The 25,662-nt window shown below is 36.7% G+C and overlaps 1 protein-coding gene across 25 annotated transcripts in view; it reads right to left on the bottom strand.

Moving 5' to 3' along the window:
• LOC309660795 (uncharacterized protein) overlaps positions 1-23,091 on the bottom strand; it is a 274,097-nt gene extending 251,006 nt beyond the window's left edge. For all 25 annotated transcript variants that reach the window (XR_014263617.1, XR_014263618.1, XR_014263619.1 and 22 more), the window contains exon 1: positions 470-23,091. The gene's annotated coding sequence lies outside the window, so the exon portion shown is untranslated. The remainder of the gene's footprint in view (positions 1-469) is intronic.
• Between the last annotated feature and the right edge of the window lie 2,571 nt (positions 23,092-25,662).

Below are 25,662 nucleotides of genomic sequence, written 5' to 3'. Positions count from 1 at the left end.
AGGGTTCTGGGAATATCTTCCTAAGGTTCCTAAGGTTTCTGGGAATATCTTCCTAAGGTTCCCAAGGGTTCTGGGAATATCTTCCTAACCTTCCTAAGGTTCCTAAGGTTTTGTCGCATTAAAGCATCAGCTCAAAATCATTTCAATCAGGCCCAGGTGTTAATAAGGTTACCGAGTGTAATCTGTTAAGTACAGACCCTGATTTACCAGTGTTCCCTATTGAGGGAAGAAGAGTAAAATAAAGAAAAGAATCTCAAGAAGGTTGTAAGCCACTGCTTTGAATATATACATATTCTTTTAACCTTATGTCACCTAGCTGTTATACTTTGTCAGTTTATAACTACAATTGCATCCAGCTGCTAAAAACAGAGTTCCAACAGGGACTTAAAATAATTATTTTTCTCACATGACAGAAGTAAACTGTTGATGACATTGATTCAGGAGTTCAAGAATATTAGCGCTGAAGTACCTGAGATTCTCTTGACATTGTTTTCAAGGTCCCACGGTGGTTGCTCTGACTTCAGCCATCTCATCCCCATTTCAGGAAGGTAGAAACACAAAGGGGAAAGGACATGACTCCCAGCTGAGGCAGCTCTTTTAAGCAGCTGTCCTGGAAACTGCTTCCCACCCATGACTCACGATCATATCTCACTAGCCACCCAATTGTATGGGGGCTTGCAGATGTCACTTTAAACTGGGCATAATACTATGACCAATAATGTAAGAGTTCTGTAACTCAATGAGAAGGACAGAGTTGATAGTAAGGAGGCAACTAGGAGTCTTTATAGTTTCCTTCCCCTTACACTTGAGGGTTTGAAAAGAACAATCTTAAATTACTGTTCTCTATTTGATCACTTTTAACTCATTGCCTAATATATGTAGCTTCTTTCAATCTAACTTCTCTATAATTGCCTATATTTGATCCTTTCAACTTATTATACCCTTCTACCTGGAGTGTTTATCTATAATTAAATCCTTTCTTTTAAAAACTCCTTCCTTGCTTTATAAAACATTATTTAATGCTGATTACCCAGTTGCTGTCAGGCTACTCCTTCTCAGTATCCTTTTTGGGGGTCCCTTATTTTTTGGGGTCCCTCTTCTCTTATTTCTATACATTATCTCTGGCAATATTTATAGCTATGACATCAATTTTAATATGACCTACTTCCCATCAGTACCTTCTTCTAAGTCTCAGGCTTGAATTACTAATCACCTACTAGATACCTCCTTGAATTGCCAACTACCTACCAGATACTTCCATATGGGTATCTTACAGAAAATCAGATTCTAGATTTTCAAATTGAAATTGTCTCCCTCCCCATTTATCACCCCAAATCTCCCATATTTCCTGTCCTGGCTGATATTATAGAATTAATAAGAATTAGGGGGGAAAAGACATGACTAATGGACATATATACACTACCAAATGTAAAACAGATAGCTAGTGGGAAGCAGCTGCATAGCACAGCGAGATCAGCTCGGTGCTCTGTGACCACCTAGAGGGGTGGGATAGGGAGGGTGGGAGGGAGACGCAAGAGGGAGGGGATATGGGAACATATGTATATGTATAGCTGATTCACTTTGTTATAAAGCAGAAACTAACACACCATTGTAAAGCAATTATACGCCAATAAAGATGTTAAAAAAAAAAAAAAGACATGACCAAAAAATTATAAATCCCTTATACGGGTCAGAAGGTTAAAATATTTTTATCCTCCATATTATTTCATTGTCATTATAACTTTATAAGAAAAGTACTTTATTGTATCCATTTTACAGGTGAGGAAACTGAGCCTTAGAAAAGATTAATAATTAAGACCAGGGAGATAGTAAATGATACTCTCTCCTAGTCTCAAGTCCAAAATCTTTGCATTAGGGTGTTTCACTTTTTTTTTCGTTAAAATATCTGACATAACTTTCCCATATACCTCTTTGCCTAAGGAGAGTGACTTCTACCTCAACCCTCACAAAATTCAGCAGAGTGTACCTTAAAAATAAGTTTACATAGCCTCTATCCCACAGCCACTGCTTTTAATGCAAGATCTTGGCATTTCTTACCCACACTAATACAGACAACTTTCAAAGTCTTCTTACCAGTGTTATCAGATCTTCTTTTCTTCATTCTTCCGAAAAAGAGGTATTTGCAAAACTAAATTCTGTCCATGTCAGTACTTTGATCATATTCCTTCAGTGACATTTTATTATGCAGAGAATAAAGGCCAGTTCCTCAGTATAAATAGTCTGCCATGGCTGGACCCATGTTTCTGTTTCTCCCTGTCACCCCACATTTGCCCTATGGAATTACTTAATGACTCCCTGTCTTTGCATATGTTGATCCCTTCCCCTATTTTGATAACTTCTTTTATTCTTTAGCATTTGGATTCTCTTGGAAATTTCCTGGCTTTTCTAAACAGATATAGTACCCTTAGTATGCCATATTCTTTCACGAGTGTTCTCTCTCTCTCTCCCTCTCTCTCTCTCTCATACACCATAGTAGTCTTACTGCATGCCCCAATGTCTAAACAAGAATGAGACAATCTACTTTGACCTCTTTGAGGTCAACAACTGTGTCTTCCTAATCTGTATGAGTTTAGTCCCTGAAATAGTACCTGTTGTTGCTAAGAGCTCACAGTTCAATTTGAGATACATTAAAAATATATATAATACAGTACGTTGTGTCCTACCACAGGATGGACTTAAAGTGCTGTATTAATATAGATGTTGTTATTTACCTGTAACTTGATTTGTTCATGTGATATCTTCTCCTCCTCACAATTAGCAAAACTGAAGAAACAGGTTAACCCAGGCTCTGTAAGATGTTAATGACATAAGGGGGAAACCAGCCAGTATTATGTCCTTTGAGCAGCCGTAGAAATGCAAGCAGTGTTTTCCAAATGCACAGGACTTTCCTCTTTTTTTTTTTATTTTACAACATATAGCATACTTGCTCCTGATCCTCTGAGTATTAGTCAGCTTTGCTGAAGTAACAAACCACCCCAACTTTCAATGACTTACTCTAACAAATGTTTCTTGCCCATTAATGTTAAATGTAACTGCATTTCTACTCCAGGCAGAGGAATTTCTCCATGGGTCTTTTCATTCCAGGACCAAGGATGAAATGACAGCCACCCTCTGGGACTTGCTGTAATAGTACAAGAGTGAGCTGCCTCACACGATTGCCCTCCATGATTCTGCACATCTACTCGCATTTACCTCAGCAAGTCATGCGGTCAGGCTGCTGATGGAATAGGGAGTGCAGGAAAGCTCTGAGAGTCACATGGCAATGGCAACGGCAACAGCAACAAGATAGAACCCTCTTACAGGAGAGGGAACAATGTCATGTGTTTTTTAATTTTTAATGTCACTCAGTCATGTGTTTTTTCATTTTTTCCTTGTAGACAGCACAGTGCAGTGGGAAAAGGGCTCATCAGAAGACAGGAGGCTTTGTCCTTGTTCTTTTCCATCTCAACCTCACTGAGATTCAGTCTCCTCATTTATAAAATGAAGGGATTTCTGAAAGGAACCCTCAAGTCTGAATTATATGACTAAACGTTGCAGTTGGAGCGCAAAGCAACATAAGAAGATTACAAAGAAAAATTACTTCCCAATAGGTCGCTCAAGTTTTGTGTGACATTTTCTCAGTGTGTCATGATCAGGAAGGAAATGCAAAACGGAACAAGAACAGCTAGGTTGCATTTACATATAAGGGCTGGTTCAAACACACCACACCACGGATGTAAACCCTTTTATATTTTACTGTGAGATAGCTACTTTTCTTCTGTCACATATTAGAATAACCCATTTGCTCCTCTCTCGTTTGACAGACATGTCAGTCATAGGTACTCATATCTGCTAAGAGTTTTCCTGTTGCAAATAAGAGAAAAAACTCAAATTGTTGTACAAAATAGAGTCAGTAATTTACACAGCTAAAAAGCCTAGAGGAGGACTACCTTCACGGATAGCTGGATTTGATGACTGAAAGATTTCACCAGGAATCTGTCAGCTTTGTCCCAAGACTGGCCCCTCTCGAGTTCACAAGATGGTTGCCAGCTGCAACTGGACACGTGTGCTTTTCCTTTTAGTCCAAAGGGAGAGCGTTTGCCATCCCAGCTATTAACTAAAAGTTCTGGGCTTTCCTCTGAGTGGATCAACTTTTGTCAAGTTCCCTGAACCAATCACAGTCAGAAAGAGAATCTGGTTTTGCTACGTGGCTTCTGCCTACCCAGAACCCTATGGTTGCCCGGTATGGGAGGTAAAGGGATTGTTGGAGAGTCCATGTGCAGATCACGTCCATAATGAAAGTCAAAGATTTAATGAGGATACTTTAATGACTGCTTTGTAAATTTTATCAGCTTTAAGGAATATACCACTATCATATAGAGATAAAAGAACATAATACAGAACCTACCACATTTACATATCCACGAGCCTATTTTTATGCTTCTAATAGAAACTATGGTAACTAACTCTCATCCAGATGTTGTAAATTTACAGTGTTTTTCTACTGAGTACTTATTTGAAGAAAGTTAAATTGCCCAATTTGTAGGAGCTCCTAAAAATTTTTCCGAAAAAATAAAAAGATTCTCTATAAACGGTTAAATATTTGTGGGGGGGAATATAAATCCACTCTATCACTCCAAGAAATTACCCCTGATCCTTTTAGCTTGCATTCAAGATCTTAAGGGTATCACAACCTATTTTGCTTGATTAACTCGTTTGTTGACATGAACAGAATATTCTTTCACATGTGGAAAGAAATAGGAGAGAGCTACCTTTGAGGGGGAGGAGTCCTAAATTAAAACACACAGCACACCGCGAACACCAATCCCTTTTTGTTCCTTTTTATTTCAATAGATAGCTTCCCTCACCCCTAGAGGGGTATTCAGGAAAGCAGGCCATATGGGTGGTGTGTGGAGAACCAAACAGGAGGGCAGTTTTTGGCTTCTGGAGAATCGGGTCTTACACATACGGCTTCAAATTTTTTGTATGAAATACCGTGAATTCCTATATCATCGGCCACACTTTTCCCACAGGAAATGTCAAAACGCATTCCAAACACAAATATAAGTGACTTTTGGATTATCTGCTTTTGCTCCTCTCCAATAGCTTAGAAAATTGAGTCAACTGCATGTGAACTTCTCATTCACAACTAGACAGAACATAGCCTCCTCTGAATTATTCATGCTAATTGTGGGGAAGGAGAAGCAATGTCATGAATAAATTAAATTTACTGATGAAAGAAATCTGGATTGCTACAGCATACTGCATTTATCATTGAGAGAGAATATTTCACAACATATTATAATTATTTATGATGTTTGTCTATTAGGCTTGGAGTTTTGAGGGCACCCAATGATAAGGAAATGAGGCAGGCACAAGAACTATAAAAGTTTAGCAAGTCACAGTTGGTCATCTAAGGAATTTAGTGTTTCATGGAAAACACAGATAAGAATACTAAGGTTTACAAAACAATAAGACAATCACATGGGGACACAGGGGCAGAGTGAGAGGGGGCTTGGAGGAGTCAAGAAATTCCAAGGGTAGGTAAATGAGCTGAATGTCAAAGGATGAGTTACCTAGACAGCTGATGAAAGGGCATAAGTGAAAAAAGAAGACCTCAGAGCTTGCAAAGAAAACCAAGCAGTTCCGTGGAGCTTTGGCCAGCTCTAGGCAGTGGTGCAAGTCTGGGCTTGGCTGATGCCACAACTTGACTGGCATCACAAGCAGCTACGGCAGTTAAGATCTAAGTATCATGCAATGAACCAAAGCACTTGAAGACTTATTTTTTAAAGGTATAAATTTCTGGACACTACACCTGATCGATAAATATGAGTACTACAGTTGGCCCCAAGAATCTGCCTTGTTAACAAATTATCCAGATTTTTTTTTTAAATGTTCACTAAAATTTGATAATATTGTTCTATGACATTGGTTGCACATTATAATCACCAAGGAAGCCTTAAAAGATGTCAATGCCTAGACCCATCTCAGACATTATAACACAGGCATCATCAGTTTTAAGAACTTCCCAGGTGATTCTAATGTAGTCAAGTGTGGAAATCACTCATCTAAGGGAATAAACAGTATATTGTTTTCCTTTCCTTTTTGCTGACACACATCCCCAGTGGCACCTTAGACCAAAAAGTCCATTTCTCTAGGTATTAGAAGCCACTTTTACTAGTGCCATCCTAATGACAATCTGGTGTCTGTGTTTGCCACAGTTTGAAACAGACCTTGCAGTCTAGTACAACCACCTAATTATGCCTTTATCCAAAACGTAATCAAGATAATTGAAAGGATATTAGAGAACACAAAATCTTTAGGAGTATCTGACTGTCTCAAATACTGTATATTGAGATTAAATATTCCAAGAGCTCTATTTCAGGTGGCTCCAGTACTTTAGCTCCACGGATGTATTTTGACAGTAATATGTTTTTCTACACATGTGAATATACCAACTAATCACAGTGGTTTTCCCAGTATAAATGGCTTCTTTCATGGGCAAGTATTTCTCGTAAGATAATTTGGCAGACACATTCAGAGTGTTCAAAAATTTTTTTTTCCTGTTTTATCAAGATATAATTGACATACAACAGTGCATTAGATTAAGTTATACAACATAATGATTAGATATATGTATATGTTGTGAAATGATCACCACAGTAACTTTAGTTAAAATCCATCACCACATACAGTTACAAATTTTTTTTGTCATGAGAACTTTAAAGATCTACTTTCCTAACAACTTCCAAATATACAAGAGTACTGTTAACTATAGTCACCATGGTGTATATTACATCCCCAGGACTTATTTATCTTATAACTCAAAGTTTGTACCTTTTGACCACTTTCACCCATTTCTATCTCTGGCAACTGCCAATCTGTTCTCTATGAGTTTTGGTGTTTTAGATTCCTCATATAAGTTAGATCATACAGTATTCATCTTTCTCTCTTTGATGAATTTTGTTTAACACAATGCCCTCAAGGCCCATCCATGTTGTCACAAATGGCAGGATTCCCTTCTTTTCTACAGCTGAATACGTTCCATTATATATATCACATATATGTATGAAATATATAAGGTATGTATATATATATTACATACATTATATATTTTATACATACTAGGTTGTTTCCATGTCTTGGTTATTACAAATAATGCTATAATGAATATGGGAGTGCAGGTATCTCTTCTAGGTAGTGATTTCCTTTCCTTTGGATATATACGTCCCCAGAAGTGAAACTGCTGGATCATATAGTAGTTCTATTTTTTTTTTTTTTTTAATTTTTGAGGAACCTACACGCCGTTTTCCATAGTGGTTGCACTAATTTACATTCCCACTAACAGTGCACAAGAGTTCCCTTTTCTCCACATCCTAGCCAACACTTTGTCTTTTTGGTGATAGCCAGAGCCATTCTGACAGGTGTGAGGTGATAGCTCATTGTGGTTTTGATTTGCATTTCCCTGATGATTAGTGATGTTAATCACCTTTTCATGTAGCTGTTGGAAAAATGTCTTCTTTGGAAAAATGCAGCTCCTCTGCCCATTTTCTGATCAGATTGTTTGCTATTGAGTTTTGTGAGTTCTTTATATATTTTAGATACTGACCCTTTGTCAGATATATGATTTGCAAATATTTTGTCCCATTCCATAGGTTGCCCTTTCATTTCGTTGATGGTTTTCCTTTGCTGTGCAGAGGTATTTTATCTCATTTATTCATTTGCTTCTCTTTCCTAATTCCTATTGGAGGCAATACCTCCCTATTTTCCTTACTTAAAGTAAAACCATTTTAGGAAAGTCCTTTTTAAATGTACCCTTACCTCTCAGACCTATACTGTATAGTCACTACCTGTTTGGCAATGCATGTCCCAACTGTTAAGAGGCAAAGGGGGCAAACTCAGCCACTGATTTAATTTCCAACTGTACCAGAAGACAGAAAGAAACTGTGATTACTCTCTACCTGTTTTGGGTACAATTGTGAGAAAGATTAAGAACCTCAGAAAGATGGATGTAAGAGGACAGTTCCACTCATTTGTTGGCTGAAATAATGGGAGTACCAGAATTTTTAGCACATGTTAGTTAAGAAATAACGGGAGATGAGGGGAGAAGAAAGAAAAAAGCAGCAAGTTATTCTTCTTTATCTTTTGCTAAGAATAGTTCTCAGCTGTTTGGAGTCTGGGGCCAGTGCTATTTACCGTGGAAACTAAGGTTCCCGAACAAAACAAAGACCAAGATCATGCCCGATTTTGTGGGTGGTTAAGTGGTGAAAGCACCGCCCTTCCCCACGGCGCTCTCTCCAAACTATTTCTACAAAACGGCAGGAAGTGAAAAGGAAAATGTGCAGTCCATCCTAAAGTATCCCTTTTGTCACTTTCCAAACAATGTTTTCAGGTCAGAAATGAGTATTCATTACATTTTGGCCTGGCAGGAAATGAACCTAATAAGATCGTATTTTGTTCTTGGCCTTGTACCATCAGTATCACCAAAAACAATCATGATTTTGCATAAGGTATTATATATAGAAAACAAAATACATTTACTCTTTGTTTTCATGAGGTTAAAAATCAAAGACAACTAATTCTATGGCCAGGACAGGCAAATACATGGTAAGCCTGTAACATCTTGTTATGCCAGAAAGGGAAGAAGGATTAAAAGGCGGGGTGGGGGATGTCAAAGGTAAGAGGGAGCCCACCTGCAAGAGGTTCCCCTGATCAAAGCTGGAACAATTTGAACAACAAAAACAACGTAGTATTGGGTTATAATGCAAAGTATAAAATAAATATCCCTGACTCCACACAGATATACATGACTAAATAAATAAACAAATAGAGAAGAGACAAATCTTTCTTAGAGAAGAATTCCAAATAACTTATATAGATATCCTCCCCTTCAGGAGATGGAGCTTAATGCCCCTATCCCTTGAGGGTGGAGTGGACTTAGTGACTTGCTGCCAAAGAATAGAATAGGCAAAGGGAAAAATAATAACTTCACAGTGTAACAACATGGCAAACACTACCTTGTCCAGAGGATCAAGGTTAACATTATCAGTGATAAGTCATGTTGATAGCATGAACCCCCCGATACGACATGATGAGAAGAGCATTTCATCATGTGGTCTTCCTCCCCCAAACCCATGACCCCAGTCTAGCCACAAGAAAAACATTATACAAACCCAAGTTCAGGGACATTCTACAAAATACCTAACCAATATTCCTCAAAACCACCAAAGTCATGAACAACAAAGAAAAAATGAGAAAATATCACAGACGAGAGGACAGTGAGGAAGCCAGACGACTAAATACTATATGGTATCCTGGATTGGATCCTGGACCAGAAAAAGACATTGATGGAAAAATCAGTGACATCCTGCTGTTCAAGTTAATAGTAATGCACCCATGTTGGTTTCTTAGTTTTGACAAATGTGCCCTGGTAATGTAAGATGTGAATGCTAGGAGAAACTGAGATGTATATGAAATTCTCCATTATTATCTTTGCAACTTTACTAAGAATCTTAAAGCATTCCAAAATAAATACTGTATTGAAAAAAAATAAAAGACAAGTCAACATTAAAAAAGCATGTGGAATGACACTGTCAAAAAGCATTTACTTGACACATGCTATGAAGGTAGTTTTTAAAAATGTGTGAATTAGTTGCATTATTCCATTTAGAAGGAATAAGCCGAAGATATATGATGAAATTTTGATGCATAAAATGTTAAATGTTTCCACTTCTTTGTGACAATTCAGGAAGGCTTCCTGTATCAACTTACTTCCTTTGCCAAAAACAAACAAACTATTAGTGTCAGTTAAGTGTTTTCAAGGGTAAATTTTCTCTAAGCTATATCAAACCTGAGATCATTATGCAATAGGTTAATAGCATTAAAGATTTTGCTCCAAGTACGCCCCTGATATTCGTGATTCGATCCCTAATCCACCAGAGGTACTCTTACTTTTCCGGTTAGCTCATAGTGTTTCATGCTCTCTCTCTTCACTGGTCTATGCTTCAGTTCCAGGTGAGATCTTGCAGCCTCATTAACCGCTTCTGTTTCTGTTTCCCTGCCATCACTGCCTTTTCTTTATTCTGTTGCATGGAGAGAGAGCAACAGAATTTGGAGGAGGGCTTTATTTCCCTCATTCATTTTATAAACTTTGATCAGTGTTGGATAGTCAAAGTTATTTTGATCATCTTAGTCTTGTTTCTAGGTCAGTGCTTCCTAAGGAGTGGTGTGAAGGCCACCTACAACAGAATTACCTGGGGTACTGATTCTTTGCCTAGACCTGTGGACTTAGACTCTCTGGGATGGAGCTCAGAAACCTGATTGTAACATTGGCTCCCAGGTGGCTTTTTTGTCCACCGCTATAGGAGGTTACAAGTCTCTGGACATGCCAAAGGAATTTTCAGCCTTACTTTTAGCTTCCATTTATGGAAGAACTTGAAACTTTTTCAGCAGTGTCCGAACTCCAAATGAATACCGAGGTGCTCCCAAATTCAGAGGCTGAGAAAGTTTCGTTCTTGACTTTTTATTTGGAAGCGTCTATCAGTCCCATAACGAAGGACTCACAGAAATAAAACTTCTTGTGATTGTTTCTCAATCTCAGCATTTCCAAGGGCCCTTTTCAAATAAGGCCCCTTCCAAGACCCAGCTACGAAAGGCTATATTGAGAAGTGTGCTTACATATCTAAACATTATCTCCATGTACTTTCTTCACTTCCTTCGATGGATTTCTTGTCACATTTTCTAGACTAATGATATAATACCAAGGATCACATACATAATAGAGAATTAGGCTGAATCTATCTGAAGAATAAATAATTTCAGCTGGCACCACTTAGTTAAAATATTCCCTGAAAAGATATTTCTTTTCTCAAAGTTAGAATAATGTGAAAAGTGTATGTGGTTTACACTTGTTCCATTTTTTCTTTGATGGCTAAAATTTCCATTGTCTGCCTCACTGTGACACATTATTTCCATTTTCTTCTCATTTCATTTGAAATGGGTCAAGTTGTCTTTCATGTTAATTAGCTTTAAACAAGAAAAACTATCTCTGTGCAGGTAATAACCAACTCCAAAGAGCCATTATGTCATTAACTTCATGCTTTGGAGACATAATGGCTGCTTGTTACAGCACAGCAGAGCTGGTATAAATTAAATCTCAGTGGGTCATTCATTAAAAAGGCAGTGGAAAATGTCCTGAAAACCAAGGTTCTCTAGCTAAATTTAATGATATTTTTTCCCATAAAATTTTCCTAACGTTGCTCTCGTAGTTCAAACACACATCCATTTTAATCAATTTCTAAATTTTTTACTCAATAATATCTTAAAAAAAGAAATTAATGCTGATTAGACCTTCTGACAAAACCAGCCTAAATCATCAGTCTTGATGTTTCTAACCAAATGCTATTGAGAACCGTATATATGTTTTTGTGCATGGGTTCAATATTTCCTAAGAAAGTAATATGCAAAAAGCTGATGACTACTGAAATGTCAAATTTGATATTTAATGATCTCATAGATACTAGTCATTTTTAAAGCAAGTAATTCATTCCTTTAATATTTTGAATTCCGAAGTAATCTCAGCCAGGTTACGATGATTAATAAAGTCCTTTAGACAAGAACTCTTTGTATTCTAAAAACCCTTCCAGCACTTTTTTCCTGCTGAAAGATATATGTGTTTGCATGGTATTTGGCTCTATTTGAATACATATAGGGAGAAAGCCTTCTAGTTATAGAGTACATAGAAATCTAGTTATGACTTTTTTTAATAAAAATTCTCCTATTCAATTACTCAAAAAAACTATCTCAACAATATTGTAGGCCAGGCACTATACCAAACCCTCTGAGAACAACTGTGAATAAGGCAGACACGTTCCCTGCCCTTATAGAACTTGAAAATCAGTGCTGTTTTATTCCTAAAAATATAAGGACTTTTTGTCATTTTCATGTTAGTTGGATTCACTTCATATTGATTGATAAGATTTTATAGTACCTAATTGTTACTGCTTCAACAATACAACAAAACAAATAGGGAATTTTAAACATGGTAGAAATGTAAGGCATACATTATACCCAAAATAATTAGTGAGCAAGGCATTACGAGTTTTACAAAATTTGCAATCACTGCATTTATGATATAATTCAGTCAATTATATGGTAAATTAGAAAACAGAAAAGTACCTGAGAAGGTGCTAATTCTGTGATATAACCACAATCCCCCCCAAATTAGGAGATGAATCTTTTGGGAAGTCTTTACAGAGGGATTAACCCTCATCCCAGAAGTTTCAAGATCTTTTCCTTTCCTAATAAAAAATGATAGAATTTGAGGAGGAAAGGCTATCTCTTCTATTCTCCTGTAACAGTGTGAAGTTCCTAACCTCCTGTGGTTGTTCCTGTTTAGAAAATTATATTCTTTAAATTAATTGAAAAGGGAATTTTGAGTAATTCATGAAAATCCCAGAAATCAGTTTTTCATTGTGAGATTAATATTGTATACCGACATACTAAATTTAGAGTTTAGCCATTTTTCCATCTAAATAATGCTTGGTTTCTCCCAACTTTTAGTTCAGCTCAATCTTCCCATTCACCATTACTAAGTCAGTAAAGGATTTCTGCTGGTCGTCAAGGAAACTATAATATAGAGAGAGTTGAAAATGGTGATAATCTTGTTTCTCATGAACCTGTAAACAAGAGATAAACTGAATAGAAAAAGCACAAATGCATTCATTGTCCCATTGGAGAAAATAGGTTTGAAATTATCCCACAAAGAAGCTCTTCAAAAACAGGGCATGCTGTTTTATAATAGGAAAAAAGGAAGTGATAATCTGAGGGATTCTCTAGAGGTACTGGGATAAATGAGGAAATAAATGGAACATGAAGAATAAGGATATACATTCATTACAAATGCAGGAGGAATTTTTTTCTTTCTAATTTAAATATTGAAATCACGAGCCTGAATTTCTGCCCTTATTACTTTGCCTTTTTATACAGTGGGACAACTTTATTTCATAGTACAATATATGCAAATTTCAGGAAGACTTATTGAAAACACAATCTTAGCAGTAGCTTTTTCATATTTCACTGAATGGTGTTGGAAATATCCAGAACTATCACTTTATTAAAAACTCTCAAATTAACTTAAATATATAAAAGTTTTCATTTCCTATTTTCCAATTTTGAAATTATAAAATGAAAAAAAGAAATCTCTGACACAAAAGGAGGAGGAGGAGGAGAGGAAGAAAAAGCAAAGTGTAGTTACACTGGAATTTTAGCATAGCCCATTCTGACTGTTGAAAGATCCAAGCAAAAGTTAAAAGTAGGGATGAAACAGGAAGAAGTAAGTATGCAAACCACTGATAGAAGGAAGAGATACCAAAACCAAGTTTCAGTTACTTTATGATTTAGATCAAAACAAATCCTTCATAGATAGCTGTTTTAACACTAATTGCCCATGTTATAAAATAGTACTTGTTTATATTCAGTTAAATACACCATTACATTCTACTTTCTATGGTCCTCTGTTTCGCACTGCAAATGTCCATCTCTACAAATACTAAAACTGAGGTCCTTGAGGACCAAAGCATATATATTTCTGTATATTTCTCCCATACTTCCCAGCCCTCCCTCCACAGGTATCCAGCAGGAAAGTAACAAATGCTCCAAAGACAGAAGTAAAACAGACAGGAATGGAATTGATTTTCTTAAAGACTGAGTAGAGAGGTACCTTTTCAGTCTTAAATTCTTTGCTTCTACTAACAGAGTGATGGGGTTCAGGACAAGCTACCCCAAAGTATTGCACCTTGGCACATTGAACATTTTAAGCTGAAAGCATTTGAGAAAATAGCAAAAGCAGGAAGGTCACTCTGACATTTCTCCAACCCTTCTCCTCTGAAATATCATAAAACCCTCCTGTGAGAGGTGCCCTCCCTATACTCAGAGGAAAGGAGCAACCTTATCTGGGAAGACAAGGGGACACCGAGGAGAAACTGAACAGCACTTGCTAAGTTCCCCCCAGTTTACTACACTTACCTCATACTTCTTAATCTATCATGTTCCTCCATGGCTGTCCACTCTTCATCAAAGCTAGCAAAACGATACTCAGGTTTACTTCGGGTCTTCATGTCCTTATGGAGGCTGCTGTGTCAAGTAAAAATTATATTAATTAATTTGTATGCTTTCCTCCTGTCCATCTATCTTTGTCGGTTTAATTTTCAGACCCAGCCACTGACGTTAAGAGAGAGGAGGAAAACTTTTCCTCCCCTCCAAGAGATATATGCTTCTATCTCCCAAAGTTGATTTTTTTCAGGTATCCTTCTCATTGAATAGTTTTACAACTAGAAAAGTCTTAAAGGTAGTTGTTAACAGAGCTATCAAGAAGGTTAAGCATTTAAAAGGAAAGTTCAAAATCTATTTAGGTTAACTTAGAATTCCTCTGACAGATTTTCTTTAAAATGAAGATAGGAAAGGGAAATGGAATAATGGAATGTGCAGAGGTTTTTTTTCTAGGATACAATGGCTCTTCCAAAAGAAAGTTTGATGTCCCACATATTTTTTAACAACTAGTTTAAATTGCTATGTGGAAGATGAAGACGATGAGGTACCCCTCGGCTGCCTCGCCCCTGAGTACCCTGGGCTCCGGGACTCATCGCTCACTGAGTCTCCTTCCTATTGGTGGGCATCCCTGCAGAACTGTGAGTACACAAGAGGGTTCTGTCCCGAATTCATGACTAAGTTAATGTGCAGGTACTAAATCATTAGTATTTAGTACTTAGTTTCAATTTTTTAATACAAAAAGGGAGACTTCCAGTAATTTTAAAACTCAACAATCATGCAAATATGTACAATGTTTCATTTATAAATTCTAAATTTATCTAAGTCAGAGAGAACTCTGACTTAGAGAAGGTTTAACGTTATACATAAATGTTTAACTACAAGTGCATTCAATAATACTTGAGGAACTACTCATTCGTCTCTTAGAGATTCCTATTGTAAACTACATGGTGATTCTTTGATGGATTAGAACGCATGTTTTAAGGCATATGTTATCTCCTAGTTTTGCTATATTTAGCGATGTGATGGAAAAGAATTCAATAATCGAACCAGAATTCCAATGATAACAATGTCTGCCTTAAGAGGTTTTACCCTAAGGTAGTACAACTTAATTTTTCATATAGCTAAGAAAGTGAATAAATCAAAAGAATTTAGTAGGAACATTTGATATGTATTTTAAGATCAAACCATTAAGTGGCCATGGAAATACATTGTTAATACTCTTACCAGAAATCGCCTGTCATCCTGTAAGCTTCATCCAGAACTTGTACAATAGGTGATAAATTTCCTTTTAACAGCAAACATTGTTTTTCACTGCTATGACCAAATATTCTACTAGTAAGTGTCAAAAGGTGAGAATGTTTGTTTGCGATGACAGAAGGACATCACCCTGGAAAAGAGATAGCCAAGTACACTGGAAATTCTGCTCCTTAAATTTCCCTTTATAAATCCCAATTCAGCACATCCTCCCCTTACATAGTCTGTGCTCAAAAAACTTCTAGGGAAAAAGTTCAATCACTTAAGACTGGAATGGTAAGTTCATAGACACTGTGCTGGACCTTTCAAGATCAGCAGAAATCAGCAGTCCAAAGGTAGATAAAGACAATTTTTATGCTACAAACAAGAAATAAAGAAGGAGATGAAAAAAGGAGACATAAAAGTTGACTTGAAGGTAAATTTGGGAATGTACTTTAATGATCCATGGGAAAGAGTGTAGAAGAGATTCAGATCATGGTAACAGGAAGTATAGAAACCTAGCCCTGTTATATTTAGGGGCTGGCTAATAATCTAGAAGGCTAATAAATCCAAGGAGAAATAAAGAGATTTTTCATGTACAAGCCATTAGACAAAGCAAGACACGATTCTTTCTAAACATGGAGAATGTGTCCAGATTCTATTTTGTTCCATTGCTTGAAGGAACACAGTGTTGGGTCACAGGCAAAGATCAGTAATAATCCTAAAACACTGCAATAGGAAGAACAGCCAACAAAGAATTATATCTTCCAGTTATATATTCCCTAAACCACTTTCCTGGAAAAAGATGCTCTATGTTGAAAATATATTATTAGTCACAGTCATGAGAATCCAAACATGTATCTGCTAAAGAAACAAAGCGTTCCTGCTACTCCCTGAATTTCCTGTACAATAAAACTTGAAAGACAATGATGTGTAATTCCCATGTACCCAGAATATTTCATCAGAGAACTACCAAGAATTGTGCAGACATTACTGACAGCTACTTTAATATGAATTCCATATTTTAAGGAGAAAGGAGGGGGAAAAGGATATAAGTCATTTTAGTTTTTGAAGGAAAATATTGGAATAATGCCATTGTACAAGAATCAGCAGTTTGACAAATGAAAGTCTCACTCAGGAAACAAAAAGAAGCAATTTCATAATTAAACAAAGTTGCCAGCATGAAACATCTGTCGCTTCACCCTTAACCCTGCACTCTTCTTCTCTATGACATTTTAAGAGGTTCAGTATTTCTATTAAGCTGTGGGTCACCTGTGGGTCACTTCACTAACAATTTCACTACAATACCAAAGAAACAAATCTCACAGGATCCTCACAAAGAAATGCATTTTTGCAAAGATTTCTCGATTAAAAGATATTGAAAACTGCTCCCAGAAAGCCTGGAACTTCTCCATTCATTTATACCATCCTGTTTTCCTGTTTCCAGCCTTTCCCACAGACTGGTCCCTAGTTTTCCTTACTAGATCTCTTTCTCTTTCTCACAACAATCTCCTGAGACTAGTGTGACTTGAGTAGAAGACCCTCAGGATACCTTCTGACCCTGAGATTCTGTCATCTATGAGTATGAAATGTCCTTGATATGATCAGTTAGAATTAACCGTAGCAAGTCTCGGCTCCTTTTAGCTTTTCCTTTTCAAAACCTAAAACTGAACTTAAGCTCATTAGGCAAAAATAAATCATGTGGCCATTTTTTGCAAATTATCATTCCCTTGGGGTGCTTCCCCAGAAAGGAATTAAAAAGGAAAGGGCTCATTTGCACTCTAGGAACAGATAATAATAGCTTATAATGACATGACAATAAGCACCAGTCTATGGGGTCTAGGGCTTAGAATAAATCAGGGTGGGCCTAATGTGAAACAGGCACTGGTCCTAATAGGTAGTAGGCAGAGACCCTAGGAGAAATACAAAGATTTCTGTCCTGCCTTTCCATCAAATTGTGGTTTGTTCTCTGTGGTACTGATTGGTCGTGAGCTTTAAGAAATCTCTTCCACACCATGCTCCTGTTCTCTTACCTCTTGATTCGGAGATCAGTTAGATATTATAGATGAAGACCAAGAAGAAGAAAACTACATCTGAAATGTGTGAAGAAGGCCTAAGTGAATATTCAATCTATTTAGTCTACTTGAGTGAGTACACTAAGCCTAAGAGATCAATAATTGTCGTTGGGAGAGTTGTATGGGGACACTCAGCAAATTGTAGTAAATCCCTTTCTGCATAAAATGTTTCCTGAACTGAATTCTGAGTGGTAAAGTAGACACATTTCATTTCATATTTAAGAAGTTGATGACATCATCTCATCTTCTCAAATTCTTACATTAAAAAGAGAATATCACTCTTTGATGTATACACTGGAATATTCTAAAGACAGCCGTGTTCAGAAAAACAAAAAAATTCTTAAATCATGTGGCCTCTTTTTTGAAAAAAGAGAAAATTAACTTGAAAGCAAATGTTAACATTTTAAATAACCAATTAGAAACTAGTGTTGAAAATTAGCTGTTTGGTTAAAACAAATTGTATGTTCTATAAAGCAATAACTGATTTTGTTACATCGTTAGGGAAATAAAAAACACTTCAGAATTGGTTCCTTGGTACTTAGAGTTGGATATTAATAAGTTAAGTTGAAGGGAAAAAAACAGTCTAAAATTCACAGAGCTGAGCAGCACTATATCAAAACTGACTGTACTTCTGATTGTTCCAATTATTAGCAAGTTTTTATTTTTAGTTACTCCCAATGAAATTAGTTAAGACAGTAAATAATAGCATATTTGCAGCAAGTGTTTCAAAGTTAATGAGAATTATTAAAGATAATTTTTATCACATGACTTCCCTACAAAGCCAGGAGATTAATAACTAAATAGGGACATTACCCACAGCTTGGCTGCCAGGAAGAATTATATGAACTAATTAACAGAAGACCTTGGAGGAAAGTGGTCTCATTTACAATCTTGATAAAAAGGAGGGGAGAAGATACCACAGAGGAAAAGATAAACAGATTATTCTATGAACTATTCTTTCTTTATAATAAAATATATCATAACTAAAGAGGAAAAGCTAATAAAATATTTTCAGGAAAAGACATGAAATTGAAAAGAAACATCTAAAGAAAAATTAGTAAACAAATAAATGAAAAAAATTAAAGAAATCAGAAATTAAAATTTTGAAAACATGTTACACCTAATAAGTGTGCAAAATAAAAATAAGGTAATTATCTATGCTGGTAATGTGTATATGTAAATTGATAAATATTTTAGAAGTCATTTTTACTATGTATTCCAAAAATTATGTAGATGGTAGTATCCTTTGATAGAGTAATCTCATCTGCATCAAATTTTCCTAGGGATTATCTAAAGGAAAGAATGTCTACATTCATTGCAAAATTATTTATGGTAGCAAAAAGGACTAGCTATTTAACGATAGGAAATGATTAATTACATTTTGTCCAATCGACTTCATGGAATAATATTGGGCAATAATTAAAATGTTATTTACGAGGATTCTGTAGCAACATATCATAAATATAAAGTATAAGTAGCTGTCAAAAAACTGCATAGCTGTAGGGAATAGAGAGAAATGTGGAAAAAGAAAATAACTTTGAGTGGAAATATTGCTAATTCTGAATCTAATTTTTATCCACATTTTATTTTAACTTATTTGGGGAGAAAGATGATAGAGTAAAAGATTGCTCAGGCTTCTACTGGAATTCAATAATTTCCAGATAGTTAAATATAAGCTCTTCTAATTAAACCTGTATTGCAATTTATTTCAGAAACAATATCCTTCAGTTATATACATGCTGTGAAATTATATTCAGTAAAATATTTGGTCGGTGCTATCAATTCAGGTATAGGAGGTTCGATGGGATGTTTCACTGAACTAACTGACAATGTTTTGGATTCTAAAACAAGGGACTGAGGTTCAGTGCAGGTGGAGGGTGACAGAAAAGGCAAGACAGACAGAACCAGAACTGTTCTAACTAGAAATCATCTCCAGGTGCTTAGATAGGAGAAAGTGAAAGCGACACCAGAACTCTCCTCTATACCCTTTATAATTTTATCCTGTACAACATCCTTTATAATTTTACCTACATGATTATGTGTAAAACTTGCTGCATGAATTTCATTAGAATGCGAGCTCAGTCTGGCTGCACAAATCCTCTGGTTGCTTTCACAAAGGCCCAAGTTAATGCTTTGTCTCTAGATAGTATACATAAATATCTAAACCAAGCATTAGGGCAGGGGGTTAAAAGCTAAGGACCTGGGGGCTAAAACTGGCTTACAGATTTATGTTCAGGTGGACATGGTGTTGACAAAAGTTTGAATGAGAATGCAGTATGGTAGAGCAAGCAGTCTGGACCAATTCAAACATTTTTGTCATTTGCCTGGATCCCAGAGGCATTTGAGCTGACACATTTTTCACCTATATTAGATACAGATGTTTGGACCCAGAACTAGTGGGAAAATGAATGTGGTCTAAAAAGTCTTATGAATAGACCCCAGCTCAATTTTCCCAGCAAGGCCTGGGGCCGTGGCTCCTGAGGCTGATTTCCTCAAAGCATTGTGGGTGCTGAAACTGGGGAAGTGGGATGGCCTCAGCCCTGTGCTTTCTTCCCTTAGCCCAAGGGCCTGAGATATTTTGCAGCTGTTGCCTTGGGATCAAACCACCAGTTCAAGGTTGGAATTAGTCTTTGGTAAGTTGAAAAAGCAGCTGGGAGGCCCTTATCCTCTTTCTCTGCCTCCTATTGAGAGAAGCAGCTCTCCGCCACCCTTAATTGACTATTAGGCAGTAATATTCAAACATGATGATGTTAGCATTATTGATAGTACAGGGAGAATCTTTTACCCCTGTTTAAAAGAAAAATACGATGATTGGAACATATTGCAATTAGCCATGCATTTCATTTAACAACTTTCACCTAAGAATCTCAGAGGTTTATAGCAATTAGCTGGTTAACCTTTAATGAATGAGGTATTTTTATTCTTAGAACCTGCAAACCACATATAAAAAGCATAGCTGGAATTTTAAGATGTGAAAAAAAAGGCACAATAATATAAAGAAATAAAATACATTGTCCTTTCAAGGGGCTTTAAATCTGTCCAATAGGAAGAGACACTGCATTTAATTGATAAAGACTTCAGTCGGGCACACTCCATGAAAAAGCACGTTTTTTCCAGCTAGCATTTTTTTTACCACTAGATCCAAACAATACTTAATCACTCCTCCTGTGTACTAAGAGCATTTACTACTCAGGCATCTTTAACTTTGCAGCGACATCTACTGTACAAACGGGGAAATGCTGTGGAATCATTCTGTACCCACAGATATTCTAGAAATTATATTATTTTATTTTATATTTTATTTAGATGCTACAACTTTTTTGATTCTTTCCTTCAATATAAGCAGGCCTCATTTTTAAAATCTAATGACATTTAAGTAATTTCCATATGTATTACTGCATAGAGCCATAGAAATATCAGTCCGTGCCGACAAATCCTAACTTAATTCTCTGGTAGATACTTTAAAGATATCATTTCAATTTAAAGACTTTGCTAAACCTCTGTTTAAATATTAGGAAAAATTTTAAAGTGAATATTTAAATGCATTCTCTTATATTTAAAGAGAACCATTTCTGAGGACTTAATTAAATATTATTATTTAAATGTTATGTATTTAATTAAAATATAATATTATTAAAATTGATATTATAATTGTAATATTTACAGTAGAATTTGAATTTTAAAGGAAATAAAAGCTCCAAATCAGTTGTCAGCTTGACTTGCTATTTCTCTAGCTATAAAAAATAGCAGAATTATCTGGTATGTACAGTATCATTTGTACTCCTAAATTATGCTCAACCTGTTCACAGCTGGTGGTTTGCAAAAGACAAACAATTTCGATTATAACTAGGAAATTCTTGCAGAGGAATTTAGTAATTCAACAACAACGTAAATAATTTTTTATTGAGTATCTATTATAGTATCATGCTAGCTGCTTTCACCAATGTAACATGGGATGAAATGGTATAGCTACCAAAGAAAACCTCAAAACAGGGGGGACCCCTGTTCCATAGAACAAGCTATTCTCACTCACTCTGGTAAGAGGTGAGAAGGTATATCTCCGATTGGCTATGGTTCTCCAGGTCTTAAAAAAAACTCTACTTTTTCAACCTGCCCATTGTAATCCAGTGAACAGACAGCCATTTCAAGTTTGTTACAGTGTAAAAACCAGATACGATAGAAGTAAACAAGCCTATAAAAAAAAGTAAACAAGCCTAGAGTCTCATGTAATGTTACACGAACAGATATAAATTATTAAGCAATTCCTTCCCCATATGATTTCCTTTCCAGTCCTCGGTATTTTTTTTTTTAATTAATGACCCCAAGGCCCAATAATCTGCATGAAGAAATAACCCATGTCAAGTAATCATTTAATTATGCTATTATTTTTATAATTATACTATTTTAATACTTATATATTAAATAATTAATTAATTATTCTGCAAATATTTATTGGCAAGGCTGGCTCACCCTGTGAACAATAAAATACAGACTATTTTTCAAGGGTTTACAGCCTGGAAAAGGGATGCATCAACAGCTCAAATCAAATCAGAAGGCACTAAGTAACCAAATGAGATCTACGGTAATGAGATTAGGATTTAGAAGAAGGTATGAGTACTTCCAGCTGAGGGAATCAGAGGCCAGTGTATGGAGAAAGTGATCCATTTGATCGAATGTGAGGAGTGTGTGCATTTTCCAAGTGCTGTTATGGATGGTCTAGGTAATGTGGAATTCAAGACCCCAGTCCTCACCGAGACAGGAAGGCCTAGACAGGGGCCTGACACTGAGCAGCCCTGGATGTCTGCTCATTGGATACACCCTGGCTATTAAACCAGTGACGAACAAACAAACAGAGGCTGAGACATCTCACAAAGGGCCCTGACTTGCAAACTAAAGAGTTTGAGATATTTACCGGGAATACTGAGTACCTTACCCCAGTTCCCTAGATCATGGCAGGGAAATGTCCTCAACTCTGAGTTTCAAGTCAATTTCCTTTTAGCTTCATCTCAAAGCTGTTGTGCCGGGTTGGGTTTTCCCCAGCTTCATTGTTCCTACACTTTTGAATTCTTCCTGATCTAAGACTAAGCCTTTTTGGCAAGTTGCCATAGATCTTTCACACAGATCAGTTTATACTTTTGATTCTGAAAAATTTCTGTTTCCCCAACTTCCTCTAAAATTTACAAATTACAATCACCATTTTTCCCTGAGAAATTATTTTTATGCTATCAATTTTCAAATACTTTAGATTTTCTTCTCCAAATACATTTTATCATATTCAGCCCTAGCCTTTCCCTTACCACTTCTGGTAAGTAAAAGGATATTCTGGGAACATAACTGCCATCTCCTTTGACCACAGAAAGTGGGAAAATAACAGCATAGAAAAAGGCAGAGATATAGGAGGAAACTTCACCCAACTTAGTTGACTTCACCCACCTTCCAAAAAACCCCTGGGTTCACTTTATCTTAAAGTTTGAAATAATCCTTTTGTGACCTGTCAATAAAATATATAAACAGCATATCTGAAATGCCTAATATATAGGTACAAATATATTCAGAGATAATTAAATTCAGTTGACAACTCAAATGCACATCGTAAATATATACACGTTGAGATTCTGCCTAGAATTTAATTTTCATCTTAATTCTACAAATAACTAAACATTTTTCTACTAGATCAAGTTTGGGGTTCTCAACTCTACCAAGTATAATTTTGAGTCTCCAGTGTATGAGTTTATAGTTTTTTTTTTTGAGGCAAGTATAATTTTGATTCTCCAGTGTATGAGTTTATAGGTTTTTTTTTGAGGCAAGTATAATTTTGAGTCTCCAGTGTATGAGTTTATAGTTTTTTTAATCACTTACCACTATTCTTCTACTAACCTCAGCATATTCGTAAAATTAAATCACCATCCTTTATTTTCCATTTATAGTTTCAGTCTAACTTCACACGACCTAGAAAGAAAATAGGACAAATTCAATTGACAGAAAAAAATTATAAAGATAATTTACACTTCTATACAAATTTTTAAATATCTGCATGAATCAGGCAGCTTAACTTCAGCTGTGTACAAATCTATGGTATAAGTAGGTGAAATGGCTACAAGGAGGCCACACTTTTCTCTAAGTCAAATTATACTCTCTATGATACATACACATGCACTAAACTGGTTTTCCCCACCTGCTTGACTGTCGCTTAGATAACATTGTCAGGACTGACATCTACCGACAGAGCAGGTTGTGCCTCAATGAGATGATTTAAGAATGACCATGTAATTTGTTGTCTGGATGAGGACACTTTTGAGAGTAAAAACATATATATCTTTTTCATATTCTCAAAACTCTATACATTTTTTATAAAAATAGAAACTACATATCTGTATAAACTAAGAAACATTTTAAAACTTCTTCACGTTCATTATCTGAACATTAAAAGATATGATCACGTAGTAAAGATTTAAACACATAATAAAAGATATAAACACATAATCTGTGTGTGACCAGACTAGAATCAAGATGGTGGAATAGGAGGACACAGAACTCACCTCCTCACAACAAACACATTAAAAATACATCTACACATATAACAATTCTCACTGAAAACTAACTGGAGACTAGCAAAAAGAATCTGGTACAGCCAAGGCTCTAAGAAAGATCCACATAGAACCAGCTAGGAAGGGAAGAGAAATGATCAGGTCAGGGCCTGGCCCCTGGGAGGGGACTCAGAGGAAAAGAGAGAATATACCGGTGGAGGTCTGCCCTGGGGAGTGGGCAGTTTAAGCCACATATTGGGTGCCCCAGGCCTGGGGTCTGAGAACTGGAAGACAAGCCCCCTTGGCTGGTTGGAGAGCTGGTGGGACTAATAGGAGGGTCGTGAGAAGCCTGGATTCAGCCCATGAGATGCACATAGACGCTTTCTTTCTCCCAAAGCAGGGCAGAGAGGGCAGACTGAAACCGTAAGGTTGGCTGACTCATTTCCCAGGACCACCACAGGGTGTGCCCCAACCTGAGCCAAGCAACTGCTCCAGCACTGCGTGCCTCACGTTGCAGCTCCACACTAGAGCAAGGGCTGCCACACCTGAGGAAAAAGCTCGACTATGAAACACTGCAGAGGCTCAAACCCTAAGTGATGTCTGAGCAGGGAGGGGGCAGCCATTACTGCTGTTGCTTAGGCGGTGCCTCAGAGGCAGTGTGGACAGCAGTCAGACCACCACAGCCCATGCACAACCCTCACTGAGTACCCACACCAGCCCCTCTTGCTCCGGCACTGCTCCCCTCTGGGGCAAAGGGGCTGGTGCTGGGATGGGCAAGAGCACACACTTAAAGGAAACTGAGGCAGCTTGGTCCTGAACCTAGGGCTTCCTCTCTCTAGCAACTTGGGACCTGATCCTGGCCCCGATGGGGTGGCGATGGCCACTGAACCGAGGGGAAGCCCTGCCTCATACCTGGCTCTGGCTTCAGCCCCTCCATCTCCAGCCCCACATCCTACCAAGGTTATAGCTGCCAGCACACCCTGAGGAAAGATGTGGCTTGCTCTCACCAAAGCCAGTAGGCACATGCAGACTGTATAGGAATACTTCTACATAAGGACACCATATCAACATCGACATAGGTAACCGTTTCACCTAATTTCATAGAGACAGAAAAAGATAAGCAAAATGAGAAGAGAGAGGAATTTGTCTCAGTTGAAAGAGTAAGAGAAACTCCCTGAAAAAACAACTAATAAACAGAAATAAACAATTTACCAGATAAAGAGTTCAAAGCATTCGTAATAAGAATGCTAACTGAATTAGGGAAAATAATAGATAAGCACACTGAGATTTTTAACAAGGAAGTAGAAAATATAATATAGAACCAGTTAGAACTGAAGAATACAATAACTGAAATGAAAAACACACTAGAAGGAATGAACAGCAGACTAAGTGATACAGAAGAATGCATAAGTGATCTAGACGATAGAATAATGGAAATCATCTAATCAGAACAGCAAAAAGAAAAAAACAATTTTTAATGAGAACAGTTTAGGGGATCTTTAGGATATTATCAGGCATACCAACATTCCCATTATAGGGGTTCTAGAAGAAGAAGTGAGAGAAAGAAGGGGGTCAAAAATGTATTGAATAAAATTATGGCTGAAAACTTCCCAAGCCTGAAGAAGGAAACAGATAACCAGGTTCAAGAAGCACAGAGGATCTCAGATAAGATGAACCCAAACATATCCATACCAAGACATATCATAATTAAAATGGTAAAAAATAAATATAAAGAGAGAATTGTAAAGGCAGCAAAATAAAAACAAAAAGTCATGTAC

This window comes from Balaenoptera physalus, assembly GCF_965194825.1.
Source record: "Balaenoptera physalus genome assembly, chromosome: 5".
NCBI classification, from domain to species: Eukaryota; Metazoa; Chordata; class Mammalia; order Artiodactyla; family Balaenopteridae; genus Balaenoptera; species Balaenoptera physalus.
Note: the sequence above shows the minus strand (reverse complement) of the source record. Positions and strands in the feature narration are given on the sequence as shown.